The sequence below is a fragment of the Galeopterus variegatus genome, unplaced genomic scaffold (genome assembly GCF_000696425.1).
Source record: "Galeopterus variegatus unplaced genomic scaffold, G_variegatus-3.0.2 Scaffold4161, whole genome shotgun sequence".
Classification (NCBI taxonomy): Eukaryota; Metazoa; Chordata; class Mammalia; order Dermoptera; family Cynocephalidae; genus Galeopterus; species Galeopterus variegatus.
In genome coordinates this window covers 163,865-176,716 of record NW_007730272.1, presented here as the reverse complement: position 1 = coordinate 176,716, position 12,852 = coordinate 163,865, and positions in this window count along the sequence as shown.

Below are 12,852 nucleotides of genomic sequence, written 5' to 3'. Positions count from 1 at the left end.
ATACTTAGATTTTATCATAAGAATGTAACTTTTGCTTAAGGAGAGGTTATACTTTAGATAATGAGCACAGTTTGACCAACTTAGCCTTTCACTAATTGCACTTTGGAATGTCACATTGTTAATTTTACTGATGTTACTAGTTTCTATTGTTTAAGCTATACTTAGCCATAGATAACGTTTGTAACACTGCCCATGTCCTTGTGTCCCTTTGTAATGATTGAATCAATTGAATTTTCTTGTGAAACTTCCTTGTCTTTACAATAAAAAACAGAAGCTAACTTTGAATCAGGGCTGCACCCAGTTTTCTCCTTCTAACAGAGGAGTTGCTGAGGTGCAGTCCCTTTGGGCTTCTCAATGCATTCATGGTGCTTTGAGTAGTCCTTTTTTCATCCCCATTACACAGTGAGAAGTATAACATTCTTTATTAAATATGTGTGCCACATTTGTGTTAAAAAGAATCTGAGAATGATCTACTTTGAGGATATGAAATAATTATCTTTTTCCTTGGTTATTAAATCAGAACAAAATTTATTAGCTAATATTCCAAGTCTGTTTGCTCTAACATTGGAATGGCATAACTAAGTAAATCATTGCTTCTGGCCTGCCACATCGGTTTTCTAAAAGTGGAGTGAGTAGAAGTAATAGGACTTACCTTTCTATTGCTTTGAGTTCTTATGCAACAATGATGTTGATTTTCAGAGCATCTCCTCTACAAATATTTCAGATCTTCTGCCATCACAATTCTAATTGGAAAAATCTTTGACTTAGAATTTAAACATATTTTTAAGTTGTTAATAGTGAGGAAAGGGAGAAGTAAAGACATTTACATTTATCATTAAATATCTAATATGTAGCCTGTGATTTTTAAAGGTTATCACTTTTAAAATTCACAAAGTCTCTGGAATTTAAGAGGCTAAGTTCTGTGGCTTGAATGTCCCCATAAAACTCATCAGAGCTTGACCCCCATTGTAAGAGTGCTAAGACTGTGGGAAATCTGATTATGGTAGTTGAAAAGTGGGGCCTTTCAGAGATGATTAGATTGTGAGGACTGTGCCCTTGTGAATGGATTGATCATTCATGGAGTAACGGGCATGGTAATGAAGGCTTTTTAAGGAAAACAAGTGAGAGGGTTGGCTCACTCTTGCTCAGCCCATGCTTTCCATGTGACACCCTGGTCATGACAGGACCCTGTAGAGAGTTCTCACGCAGAAGAGCACCTTCACCAGATGTGCCCTTTGGACTTCTCAGCCTCTATACTATTAGAAATAAATTTTATTTCTTTTTAAATTACCCAGTTTCAGATTTTCTGTTATAAACAACAAAAACGTACTGATACACTAGCAATTGATACAAAATGTCCCAGCTGATAATGACAGAGCATGGATTTGGACCCTAAATGTCTGCTTAAAAATCTTACACACTTTCCAATATACAACATTACCTACATTAGTTAAGAATTACCATTCATTTTGGAATTGAATACATATGGCATCTAGATGCCAAAAAGTGAGATATACATCTAACTTTATATACTCTATAGATTTTTTTCAATTTAATACCTTTTTAAAAAATTAATCTTACAATTTCTTGAGGGTAGGAGCAGTCTTTTATGCTTTATTGATCTGCCACAGCTATAACTGTAATCACCACGAGCATAGTGCCTTCATGGTATCTGATAGACTAATTATTTAAAATTTACTACTAATCCCCAGGCTTCTTCATCTTGTGGATCCATAAAGGTCAATATTAATATTTGCTCAAATTCCACTGCTTTATTATCTGCATTTGTATTCTGAAGGACCTCCATCTGAAATCTCTCCTAATTATTTCTAAGAATCCCTGGAAGTGTTTCATGAAAGCTCATGGTATTTCATTCTGTATTGCCTTCAATGTGTCTTCGGATTGAACCTGGGGAGAGGAGGGGCTTGCTTGGCATACTGTTCATTCAGCAGGTATTTTTGAATGCCTACTTGGTGTATGTTACAGGCACCAGCTACTGGGGATAGCTCAAGGGTCAGTTTCCCAGAACTTCCAAAACTGCAAGGCCTGATGATGGTAAGTGTCCTTCTCCTTATACTACCGTGTCTCATGAAACATGAACACAGTCCCTTCAACTTTTATCTGTAGAATGCCCTCCACAGGGGTTAGACACCGGTTTGGGAAGGAGGGCTAGTATTGGGGGCAGGGATAATACTATGTTCTATATTATCTTTCTCAGTCTAACTCATAAACTCCTCTCTTTTGAAAATCACCTCTACTGAGACCTCACCATTGCATCAAGTACCTCAGGCATGCCTCGGTCTCTAGATATCTAGTACCTACAGATACCTAGTACCTATTAGGTATCTAGGTATCTAGATATCTAATATAGTATAAAGGAAAGGTTCAAACATGTTTGATTTGGGGCAGCATATTTTTATAAAATTAATTTGTCTATTCTAACATGAGTTTTAATTCCCCCAACTCCTGTTCAATATTTCTATGCAGACTTACTCATGTTTTCTACCTTCTTGCTATTCACAATTTAGCATTGCCTTCATCTAGGATCTTGTAAAAAATGCAGAAATTTGGTCCATACCCCATACCTACTGTGTCAGAATCTAAAGTCCTGTTGATAATTCTACCATTTAACACCCAACTAATTTGTACGCACTTTAAAGTTTGAGAGGCTTTGGTCTCTATTATTATACCACCCCCTGAGTTTATGTTCTATGTAATGATGAGCTAGGTATTTTGGACCAAACCTCTAATGAAATGACTAAAAAGAACTGGATAAAATACAAAATGAGCTTAAGGCAGTCTCAGGCTGAAAGACTTCTTAGGTACCAGGCAGAAGCAAACAAAGTTTTTCCCTAGAGGAAAGTTTTATCCTTATAGGCCTAAAATTAGTTATACAAATAAATTTTCAAGCAGAATGTCCAGCATGATATCAAAGATGTCAGATGCACAAAGAACCAAGATGATGTGAGTGAGAAGCAGCAGAACAATAGACCACAGCAACAGACTCACTCTGACTTCAGATTGAGGGGTTACCAGATACAAACCATAAAACAACTATGCTTACCATGTTTTGACAAATATTTAAAACATCCAAACTTGGAAATATCTGTAGTGAATAGGAAGCTATAAAAAGTGACATAACAGATTTGAACGCAATTGATGGGTTCAGCAGCCTAAGCTGAAGAGAGAATGTGTAAACTGGAAGATGGTCAGAAGAAATTATCTAGCATGAAGAGACACCAGAAAAGTGGGCAAGACACAGAGCAAAGATCTAACATGGTTAATTGGAGACCTGGAAGGAAAGAAATGAGAAAGAAGCATACAAAATAGTTATGGCTGAGAATTTTCCAGAACTATTTTTAAGATACCAATGACAGATTCATGAAGTTTGTCGAATCCAAAATATAATAAAAAGAAAGCCATACCTAGATACACTTAATAACTGAAACATATCAAAGAAAAACCTTAATATCTATTCTTGAAGATGAATAATTCTTCCTGTTCCTATGCTGTACAACAAACCCCTGAAAACAATTTTATTATGCTAACAAATTCAGTGGGCTACAAATTTAGATAAGACACAGCAAGGATGGTTTGTCTCTGCTAAATGGCATGTGATGCTTGGGCTGGATGACTTCAAGGCTAGGCTCACTGAGATTCTCAGTAGGAATGCCTATACTTGGTCTCATCAGCATGGTAATTTCAGGCTAGTCTGACTTTTATATGTAGCAGCTAGATTTCCTCGTGCTTAAAACCCAAGAGCACCAGGCAGAAGATGTTTGGCATTTAATGTCCTGGCCTTGGAAGTCATGTACCATCATTTTCATCAAACTCTTTTGTGTGCAGAAGTCAGAACCCCACCTAGACTCAAGCACAGCGGACATAGGCACTAGGCACTGTTTAACTGCAGGAGTGTCAAAAAATCAGCTGCCATTAAAAAAAAACCAAAAACTTACCTTATCAAAACTAGAAAAATCTGGATATAGATAAAGGACAATTCTTCTCAGACACATAAATTATTGCAATAACTCAATCAAGTTGGTTTGATATGAATTTCATGGTGCTTTATTTGGCATCTATTTTAATAGATTTATAGGGCTACCAGTTACTAGAGGAGAAATGCCAGGCTTATGTGAATTTCATTCCACAGAAAGATATCAAGAGAGTTCTTGAAGTGATGTTTATGAATTTCTTAACTGTTGAGCTCCAATGTTTGTTAAACTGTTCAAAAAGATTGTTGCAATAATCTTTCCAATATTTACAAAGAAAGAAATTTTGTCCCAGGAAACTTCAATTCAATAGAACCATATGTAACACCACAAGTACTTAGTAAACAAGTTAGAAAAATAGAAAAATAAAAATAAACAATAAAAAAATAGCATTCATCCAGACCAGTTAATTGAATTAGACCACAAATAGTCAACCAAACCTTGCTTATCTCTCTAGGCTCAGTCATATGCCCACCTCTAAATAACAACTATGGCTAAGGAAATAGAATACAGTGATTGGTCTAACCTAGGTCCGATGCCAACCTTTGGAAGCTGGGAAAGCATTAGTTTCCCTCTAAGCAAGCAGATACAAAAATGGAAAGTGGGAGTCATTGGGACAGGACAAACAGATGTTAGAAGAGCCACTTTCAAGTGTCTATGATAGAAGAATGCAGAGAAAATAATTTGTGTAAGGTTCTGCAAGATCATGCATGATTTGGGGAAAATGGCAAGGAACTCTTATGGCTGGTGTAAATAATATCTATAATCTTTGGCCACTGAAAGCACAAGAATCAGACTGTAATTATGTCATACTAAAAGGGGATTACCTAAGAGTTTCAGTATTAACACTCTTAAAGTAATGCATAGACCTGCATTCTTATGGAGCTGAGATATGGAACTAGAAAAATATAGAGAATCAGAGAGTGCAAATGCAGAAGTATTGCATAAATAACTAATTCTTAGAAACCTTATTTAAATTCCCTAAGATCTTAGCAACTCTGCTTCAAGTGAAAGCTGACCACTCTCAATTATAGGCTGTATTCATGGATCCATGAACTTGACACTTGAAAGCTTCCCTTGGAAGTCACTTGTCCAAAGTATGATTTACCCTGATAAAAACTGGGTTTATAAATACATCAACCTGTTTTAACTCTGTCTCTGTAAACTCATATGTTATCTTCCAAGCAGGCATCATTTAGGGTGACCTTTCCAAAACAGTCAAGGATTTAGAAATAACATTGGCTCTGAGCCTTGAATAGCCCCTTGCTGCTTACAAAGCAGGTATGAATGTTGTCAAATCGAATACTTCTAACAACCTGTAATGAAGATATAGTGATGCTCCTTTTGCAGAAGATAACCTGAGGCTTAGAAAGGCTGATGATTTTCCCAGAAGATACAAAGATAAGCGGCAGCAAATGAAACTCAAGGTCATGCTCCCTTGCCCCAAGTCAAGCATTCCTTCAGCAGGTGCCCTTTCCTATCATTAAAAAAGCAGATGTCACCAGAAGCTTCTTGCTTGCCAAAGTACAAGTTGAACGACAGAAACCACATTATATTTTAAGCTACTTCATGTAACTGGAACTATGGCGATAGTTTGCCTATACTCAGAAGACTAGAATAGTAGAAAATACATGTAATCTATTTTCATTGTAACTTTTAGTTGAACACTATAGTTTTGATAGAATTATCAAAACACACACACAAACAAAACCAATACAAAAAACACAAATGTGTATAAAATGCTACATTTTATATAGAGCTGCAATAAACATTGGAGTACAGGTATCCCTTCAGCATGATGATTTCCATTCCTCTGGATATATTCCCAGCAGTGGAATAGCTGGGTCAGATGGTAGATCTACCTGTAATTGTTTGAGAAACCTCCATATCATTTTCCATAAAGACTGCACCATTTTGCAGCCCCACCAACAGTGGGTAAGAGTTCCTTTTTCGCCACAATCTCTCCAGCACTTATCGTTCTCAGTCTTTTGGATGTTAGCCATCCTAATTGGAGTGAGATGGTATCTCAGTGTGGTTTTGATTTGCATTTCCCGGTTGCTGAGTGATATTGAGCACTTTTTCATGTGTGTGCTGGCCATTCATAATCTTCCTTTGAGAAATGCATGTTTATCTCCTTTGCCCATTTTTTAATTGGGTTATTTTTTAGTTGGTTGTAAAGTTGTTTGAGTTCCTTGTATATTCTGGATATTAATCCTTTGTCAGATGTATATTTAGCAAATATTTTCTCCCACTCTGTTGGTTGTTTTTTCATTCTGTTGATTGTTTCTTTTGCTGTGCAGAAGCTTTTTAGCTTGATAGAATCCCATTTGTTTATTTTACCTTTAGTTGCCTGGGCTTTTTGGGTCCTATTCATGAATTCTGTACCCATTCCTATTTCCTGTAGTATTTCCCCTATGTTTTCTTTAAGGAGTTTTATTGTTTCAGGGTGTATATTTAATTCTTTAATCCATTTTGAGTGGATTTTGGTATCCTCATGGTGAAAGATATGGGTCTAGTTGAATTCTCCTACATATGATTATCCAGTTTTCCCAGCACCATTTGTTGAAAAGGCAGTCTCTTCCCCAGTGTGTAGACTTGCTGCCTTTGTCAAAGATCAGATGGCTGTAGGCATATGGGTCAATTTCTGGGTTCTCTATTCTGTTCCATTGATCCATGTGTATATTTTTTATGCCAGTACCATGCTGTTTTGGTTATTATGGCTTTGTAATATAGTTTAAAGTCAGGTAGTGTTATGCCACCAGCTTTATTTTTTTTGCCCAGGATTGCTTTGGCTATGCATGGTCTTTTGTTGTTCCATATAAATGTCTGGATAGCTTTTTCCATCTCAGAGAAAAATGTCATTGGAATTTTGATGGGGATTGCATTGAAGTTTTAGATCACTTTGGGTAATATGGACATTTTCACAATGTTGATTCTTCCAATCCAAGAGCATGGGATATCTTTCCATCTTCTTTTGTCCTCTTTAATTTCTCTCAACAGTGATTTACGGTTCTCTTTGCAGAGATTTTTCACATTCTTGGTCAGCTTTATTCCTAAATATTTTATTTTTTTGGTGGCTACTGTAAATGGGCTAGATTTCTTGATTTGTCTTTCTGCATGTTCACTGGTGGAGTATAGTAATAGTACTGATTTTTGTGTGTTGATTTTGTATCCTGCAACTTTGCTGAAACCATTTATCAAATCTAGGAGGTTTTTAATAGAAGCTTCAGGCTGTTCAATATATAGGATCATATCATCTTCAAAAAGGGACAGCTTGACTTCATCCTTTCTAATCTGATTGCTCTGGCTAGTACTTCCTACACTATGTTGAATAGGAGTGATGAGAGTGGTCATCCTTGTCTAGTTCCTGTTTTTAAGGGTAGGATTATATTGGCAGTGGGCTTATCATATATGGCTTTAATTATGTTGAGATACTTTCTGTCTATGCCTAACTTGTAGAGAGTCTTTATGAAAGGATGTTGAATTTTATCAAATGCTTTTTCAGCATCGATAGAGATGATCATGTGGTTTTTGTCTTTGCTTTTATAAATATGGAGTATCACCTTTATTGATTTGCATATGTTGAACCAACCTTGCATCCCTGGGATGAATCCCACTTGATCAAGGTGTATAATTTTCTGTATGTGTTGCCGTATTCTGTTAGCTAGTATTTTATTGAGAATTTTTGTATCTATATTCATCAAGGATATTAGCCTATAGTTTTCTATTTTTGATGCATCTTTTTCTGATTTTGGTATCAGGGTGATATTTGCCTCATAGAATGAGTTTGGGAGAATGGCCTCTGTTTCAATCTTTTGGAACAGTTTGTAGAGAATTGGTATCAGTTCATCTTTGAAGATTTGGTAGAACTCTGCAGTGAACCTGTCTGGTCCTGGGCTTTTCTTTGTTGAGAGCATTCTGATAACAGCTTCAATCTCTTTTATTGTTATTGGTCTGTTCGGATTTTCTATAACTTCTTGGCTCAGTTTTGGTAATTTGTATGAATCCAGAAATGTATCCATTTCCTCCAGATTTTCAAATTTGTTGGCATATAGATGTTTATAGTAGTCTCTAATGATTCCTTATATTTATGAGGTGTCAGTTGTAATATCACCTTTTTTGTTTCTAATTTTTGTTATTTGGGTCTTCTCTCTTCTTAGTTAGTCTTGCTAAATGTTTGTTGATTTTACTAATCTTTTCAAAGAACCAACTTTTTATTTCATTGACCTTGTTTATTGTTTTTTTGTATTTCTATTTCATTTAGTTCTGCTCTGATCTTAATTATCTCTTTCTGTCTACTAACTTTAGGCTTGTATTGTTCTTGTTTATCTAGATCTTTAAGGTGAAATGTTAAGTTATTTATTTGTCATCTTTCCATTTTTCTGAAGTAAGCATTTAATGCAATAAATTTCCCCCATAAAACTGTTTTTGCAGTATCCCACAACTTTTGGTATGATGTATCATTATTTTCATTAGTTTCAAGAAATTTTTTGATTTCCTGTTTAATTTCTTTTGGGGCCCACATGTCATTGAATAGAATGTTGTTTAATTTCCATGAGTTTATATAGTTTTCAGAGTTTTGTTTATTATTGATTTCTAATTTTAATCCATTGTGATCAGAAAATGGAATAATTCCATTTTTTTTGAATTTGTTAAGACTTGCTTTGTGACCTAACATGTGGTCTATCCTGGAGAATGTTCCATGTGTTGATGAGAAGAATGAATATTCTGAGGTTGTTGGGTGGAATGTTCTGTAGATATTTGCCAAATCCAATTGGTCTAAAGTATTGTGTAGGTCTTGTGTTTCTCTGTTGATTTTTGGCCTAGATGATCTATCCAGTGATGAGAGTGGGGTGTTCAGGTCCCCCACTATTATGGTGTTAGTGTCTATTTCTTTTTCTTTTTTTTTTTAGATCTAATGGTGTTTGCTTTGTAAATCTGGCTGCTCTGATATTACATGTGTATATATTTATGATTGCTATGTCTTCTTGATGGATAGATCATTTTATCATTATATATTGGCCATCTTTATCTCTTTTAACGGTTTTTGCTTTAAAGTCTATTTTATTTGATATATAAGAATAGCTACTCCAGCTCATTTTTCATTTCTACTTGCATTATATATCTTTTTCCATCCTTTCACTCGTGGTCTATGTGTGTCTTTACAGGTCAAGTGAGTCTCTTGGAGACAGCATATTGTTGTGTCCATCTTTTTAATCTAGTCAGTCATGGTCTGTGTCTTTTGAATGGGGAATTTAGTCCCTTTTCATTCAGAGTTATTATTGAAAGGTGTTTATTTACTCCTAGCATTATACTGCTTTTTGTTTAGATGTCTTAAGTATCTTTTGTTCCTTTCTTTCAAATTTTCTGTTTGTCTTCTGTATTTGTTGGTTTCTTGAGGTGATAGATAAATTATTTTTTCTCTTGTTTGTTAGTATTTTTGTTTTGCTGGTAGGTATTGTTCTTTCTTGTGTATTCATGGTAATGATGGTTGTTTTTATGGTATTGAACCCAGTACTTCCTTGAGAATTTCTTGTAGGGCTTGTCATGTGGTAGTGAACTCCCGCAGTTCTTGTTTGTCTGAGAAATATACTACTTGTCCTTCATTTTGGAAGGATAGCCTTGCTGGGTAAAGTATTCTTGGTTGGCAATTTTTATCCTTTAGTGTTTTGAGTATATCATCCCATTCTTTTCTGGCTTTTAGAGTTTCTGATGAAAAGTTTGATGTTATTCTGATTGGGGCTCCCTTAAAAGTGACTTGCCACTTCTCTCTTGCAGCTTTTAAGATTCTCTCTTTGTCTTTGATTTTTGTCAGTTTGATTATCACTAGTCTTGGAGAGGATCTTGGGTTGAATGTGTTTGGTGATCTTTGCGCTTCCTGAATCTGGGGATCTGTGACTTTCCTGATACCTGGGAAGTTTTCTTCTATTATCTCATTGAGTATGTTTTCAATGCCATTTCCTTTTTCTTCCCCTTCTGGAACACCCATGATTTGGATATTTGAGTGCTTAAGGTTGTCAGTTGTCTTTTTTCTTTTTTCTGGTCTGCCTGTGATAATATAAACAGCCTGTCTTCGAGGTCAGAAATTCTCTCTTCTGCTTGTTCAAGTCTGCTGGTTAAACTCTCTGTTGCATTTTTTCATTTTGTTGAATGAATCCTTCAGCTCCACAAGCTCAGCTACATTCCTTTACAAGGCATTGATTTCTTTGTATATTCCTTCTTTCAGATCCTGTATGTTTTTTCTCATTTCATGGTGTTGTTTCACTGAGTTTTCTTGTACTGCATTTAGTTTCCTTAGAATAGTTACTCTAAATTCCTTGTCTGTCATTTCAAAGACTTCCTCTTCCATAGGATCTAGCACTTGTGAGTTATTAATTTCCTTTGGTGGTGATGTACTTTCTTGATTTTTCATATTTCTGGTTTCTTTCCTTTGGTGTTTTGTCATTGTGGCTGGGGGTATTACAGTTCACTCGTTTCACCCTGATGTCTGGCTTGGATCCTGAAGGCTCTGCTGCTTCTGGACAGCAGAAACTAGTCTGGACCAGAAGTCCCACCCCACCTGCCTTCACCTGCTTGTCAGGCTTGGGGCTTGGAAGCCCATACCTCTCAGGTCGCTCACAGAGACGGATGGCCTGTGCCAGAAGTCCTGCCCTGCCTGCGTTCATCAGCTTAGGATCCCAGAGCCTCTCAGGCTGCTCACCAAGACGGGATGGCCTGAGCCAAAATTCCCACCCCATCAGCCTTCACCGGCTCATCTGGCTCAGGGCTTGAGAACCTATGCCTCTCAGATCACTCATGGAGGATCTTGCACCGGAAGACCCACCCCAGCTCTGTCTGCCTTCTCTGGCTGGCAGGCTCAGGGTGTGTGGGCCCAAAAGCTCTAAAGTATCTCTACAAAATGTGGAACAACCTGAACTGGGGTCCCAGGGCGGGCAGCTCCCGTCCACTCCAGCACATATTTCAACTCCTCTTTCACTGCTCCTCAAAAGCTGCAAATTGGTCGCTATGTGGGAGAGAGCGACACCCGGAACCAGCTAGTCTACCATCTTGACCCCTGCCCCCTACTCTACTGCTTTTATTTGACTTTGTTTATAGTGTTTAGTTATACAGTTTTTAAAAAGTTTTATTCAGTAACTATTTTCCCATCTTGCTTAACAAGGAGATCCCTGACAATATTATGCAAATATTTATCTGCAACTTCCAATATTTTAAAGTTGTTTAAAAATATTTAACTTTTATTAAATATTTTGTATTTTTTATAGGTAACTGTGATTTGGTTATCTATCACTAGGTAATGTACCACCCCAAAGTTTAGTGGCTTTAAACAACACCGTTTATTTTTTCTCATAATTCAGTGGATCTGGAGTTTGGGCAGGGCTCAGTTGAATGGTTTTTCTGCTCCATGTGACATTAGCTGGATCACTGAGTTGGCTGCATTCAGCTGACAGCAGGGCTGGGCTGAACTGCAAGACCCAACAAGGAATCACTCCTACGTCTGACACCTCAGTGCTCCTCCACATGACCCCATGGCCAGCTTGGGCTCCACCATAATACGGTGGTCTTGGGGTAGTGATACTTCTTACATTGCTGCTGGTTTTCCCCAGGAGAACTTGGAGACTGGCAGGCATCCTACAGACCCAGCCTAGAACTGCATAATATCATTTCCACTGCATTAAAAAAGTCACTGAACTAGTAGTAAGAGATACATAAACCTATATTGTGTTCAGTTACTAAAATTTTGAGGTTTATACAGTAGTTAATGATACTCTTAAAAATAGATTTATAGCTGTAAGGCAACAATAAAGACCTTTATCTTATATACATAAATACAGGGCAGCTTGGCAGGGTAAGTTCAGGATTTTAGACAATCCTATGTAATTGCCTCAGCTGCACCTTTCCCAGAATGTTGGCATTCAAACTGACTTCCCATTTATAATTAGTTTATTAAGATACATGAACTCTGCAGGCTACAAATATGCAAGTATTTAATTTTTGTCATTTAATCTTCCAAACCAGTTTGAAATAACTGCATTATCACTTTTTCTTGCAGCTCAGACTTGATCGTGGCCTGAATAACTGTAAGTTGAAGAGGGCATGGTTTGCTCTCTCTCTTCTGTTCCTTGGTTTTCCTGCAGTGCTAGCTTCCTGGGTGTGTAACCCACATAGTCACACAGGGCCCCACAATTAGAAAGACTGTGCACATGGTTTAATGCTCTCCTGTACCATCTTGAAATTCTAGATAATTTTTGAGCAAGGGCCCTGCATTTTCATTTTTCACTGGGGCCTGCAGATTATGTAGCTCATCCCACTTTCTTGGTTTCAATTTCTACACTAGGCTGGAATAAAAGGGAGGGAGAAGGGGAAAAAAACAAACAAACAGCCATCCCCTATTTCTCTGGCCAGTTTTCAAGTCCTCTTGGTTGTTATTGCTCCTCTGGCCAACACCTACCTCTAGGAATGAGAAGAACATGGCTTTGGATCTGAACTCCTTAAGTCATTTCAGCCATCACCCTTTGCTCCTGGTGGCATGAATGGAAGGTGACCAGCCTGTGCCTTTTTCCTTCTCCACCTTGTAGGGTAGGGTTTTTTCCTCCTACGTCTCCTTCAAATCAAGGTACGAGACACCAAGATCATCTAATAAGGAAGAGATCCCGGTTTACTTACTTTTTGGTTGGTTGTTTGTTTAGACAGCAGATTGGGAGATTTTACTTTAAGCACACCTGAGTGGAGAAGAAATTTTCAGAGAGAAAGAAGACCCAGCTGAGATGGGGGTGGACGGACAGCACTGTCACAGATAAGATTCTCACTCCTTGGCACCATGAGGCTGCCTAAGTTCACCGTGGACCATGGTAGATGACTGCGG